Below are 3,333 nucleotides of genomic sequence, written 5' to 3' on the forward strand. Positions count from 1 at the left end.
TGAAATTGCCTGGAGTTCTCCAATGTAAATAAATGGCAGATCTTAGCAATTCTGTTATAGTTAAATAAGGTAATTCAACATACAACATATATATACACACACATCTATCCATGCCTACAAATACATTTACCTCTACATCAACACTAAAGATGGAGTGCTGACAAACATGAAAAAGCTGAATTTGATTACTAATACTGTCTTATTGTTCCCTAGAGCTTCAAAAAGCATTTTAAAAAGTATTTAATGTAGTCCTACGGCCAGAGGCTTAGAGCTTGTTAGATGCAATAAACCAAGCCACAGTGGTCCTGGTCAATGCTTGAGTGAGAGGCCTGAGAGGCAAGAAAGGAGCCTGTGGGATGCGTGTATTTTTTGCTTTTAATCCTGCTGCTCTTTCAGTTTCCCACAGAAGTTATTTTATTTCAGTTTGTTCTCATTATGAAACCTTTATTTCCTTTTCTCCTTATATTTTAAAAAGAAAATTGTATACAGTCAGAAAAATCCTAAATTACCAGCTGATATTTTATTCTAAACACTATGTGCGTAAGGCTTCAAAGGAAATAATAAGCAGTGTTTATAATAAAGACTTTAGCATTTGGCTGATTATTTAAAGAATGCTGTGGATAGCATTTCAATTACCAAGTTACTGTGGCCTCAACCTGGAGCCTTTTCCCTCTGATTTTGTCCCACAAGTGTGCATAGCTGTGATAGCACTTTTTTTTACACTTACACTGTATTCTTTGCTTTACAAGTCCCTAAACAGACTTCATGAGGCATACAGCATGTTGATATAGTAAAGGGGTTTCCTCCAGCAAGAATTGTGCATTAAGCCTTGGAAAAAAATAAGGCTTTCAACAAAACTTTTGGAGGCTTCCTCTTAGCAGAACACTCTAAAACTTTTGAGCTCTTCTTGCATGACAGAGTGGGCCTGTAACTCCTGCCTGTCCATACACCAACACCCTTTAAATCCCAAGCCTGGTGTGTCAGGTCCAAAAGAAGTAGACTTTTGTGTCTGATAGGTCCTCTGGGGCAGATCCTGTTGGCCACAAATCCAGCTGAGAGGGCTGCTCCTCCTTTGCACAACTCAGGTCTCAGATGAGCTCCAGAACTGAACCTTGAGGGCCAGTCAGTTCCTGCAGAGCACAGACTGCAACAACACCTCCTAGGGAGGTTGCGAGGCCCCTTTCCTATGGAAGTGACATCCCTGGGGCTTGGGAAAATGAAATGATGGGCTGTTGGAGTGGGAGTGAAAAGTCAGACACTTTCTTTTAGGACAAAGTGGGCTGTGCAGATATTATTTGTCCTGTTTGTCTTTTCTCTTGCTGTTGGTCCCTCAGCTAATCTGACAGTGGAGCCATCAGAGGCACAGTCAGGGGATGCAAAGAGAAGCATCATTCTTATGATCCAAGAGGGGGAACAGGATCCCATTCAAGAGACTCTTCTTTATGAAATCCTGAGAGATCCTCATCTGCTGATGGAATCCTGCAAGTGGTGATTGCAGTGTCCCATGGGTTATTAGTGGCGTTGGGGACCAGACAGCTCTTAGAAGCTAGCACAAACCCCAGAGGAGCCCATTGGTTTTGGAAGGCTTCTGTAGGACTGAGTAATTTATTTGATGGATAGCTGCACAGCTAATATTTTTCTAAGGAGCTGGCTCTGTAATAGGTGGGATATGGCACAATTTTCTGGCTTGACTCTGCAGTGGATGAAATTTCCCAAGTTATTTGGGGAAAAGTGTTTCTTTAGTTTCTGTGATTTGAAGTATTCTCTATAAACGTTTGCATCACCACTGTTATTCATGCATATTTGAATGGCTGTGTGCCCAGTACATTAGGTGGCTACATGGATGGTGTTATCTAATGATGATCTTAATAGCTAGTTGGGTAAAGCACAGCTCGTCACATTTTCAAAAGAAGTGAACACAGACCTATACACACAAATATTCTGTGACAGTTTTTTAGTGACTTTTTTATTATTTTACTTTGCAGGTAATAATTAATTCTCTTTTTGGTCCAGTTTCTCCATTTATCCTGTATCTGGTGATCTACTTGCTGCTAAATAATGCTGATCACTGGAGTTCCTGACAGCAGTGCAGCAGGGGAAGTGTTCTCAGGACAGCATTCCAAGAAAAGACAGGGATAGTGAAACTCAAAAGACACCTAGTTTTATTTCCAAACATAAAATTTGGAGTTCAGAGAAAATGCTTTGTCTTTCAGGTTTTCATATTTCATAGAAAAATCAATGGAGCATGAAAAACAGACCTTGGAAAATTAACCAAAGTCCTAATTTTCTGTAAAAAGACTGCTTCAGTAGAAATATTTTCATCAAGCTGTTAAAAGCATGAGCCCCACTGCTGATTCAATATAGTGCTCTGCTCTGAATTGGAAAAAGGAGTGTGGATTCTTAGACATTTGCATACATCCTAAAGACACAAGTCAGGTTCCAGCAGAAGTTTGTCTTCATGCAAGATGTCAGTCCCTTGAACTCCACTGAAAGCTCTTATTCCCAGGCAATACGTGGGAGATCTGCTTCCAGCTCTTAACTCTCCTTTTGCCTGATCTCTCTCTTAGTACGATGCTCTTTGCACTTCATGACCAAGGTGCTCCTGTCAATATTAAATTATAATTGATCCTCGACTTCACCATTTATATCAGCAACAAAGTAAAGTGTACATTATCTTTTTATAACACTTGCTTGAATTGAGCAGTGGTTTGCATCAAACATTTTTTTTGCTAATGATATTTGTGCAATTCCTTTCATAGTATAAAATAGTTACTTATCAATTGTGACAATCCTTCTATGGATTTGGATAAAGTATTTCATGCCTCTCTTTATTAGCTCTGTTGTCAAACAGCAGATAGAAACTATGACTGGTCTCTCTTAGTTCCTGTTGCTTTGGAAGCTAGTTACATGTCTTCATTTGTAAATTGCTAGTCTTTTTTAAAAAAAAGAAATTTAAAAGAATCTTGATTGGGTTTTTTTTAATCTTTCTTTCTTCCTTTCTTTCTGTATTATCATTAATATGCTATGTCTAAGAGCTCTATTTAAAATTGGTAGGCTGCAGCTTCTGAGTCTTCTCAGTCAGCCTTCTGAAAGCTAATTAACTCATAATTCAATTCAGAGCAGGAATTTATCAGCAGAAAGTCATAATCAGAGAGGAAGGATAGTGTAATGACTAATGAAGTTTTTTTCTGAGGTCTTTAACAGTCTTCCTTGGTGACCGTAGAAAATCTCTGTGTAAATACTCTTATTTTCTTTTCCTGCATCTGTTTTATCTAGAGAAGAAGTATTTTGATCAAGGACTATGGCTGTACATGAGAATGACTTCAAACTGCT

This window comes from Aphelocoma coerulescens, chromosome 1A (assembly GCF_041296385.1).
Source record: "Aphelocoma coerulescens isolate FSJ_1873_10779 chromosome 1A, UR_Acoe_1.0, whole genome shotgun sequence".
In the NCBI taxonomy this organism is placed as follows: domain Eukaryota; kingdom Metazoa; phylum Chordata; class Aves; order Passeriformes; family Corvidae; genus Aphelocoma; species Aphelocoma coerulescens.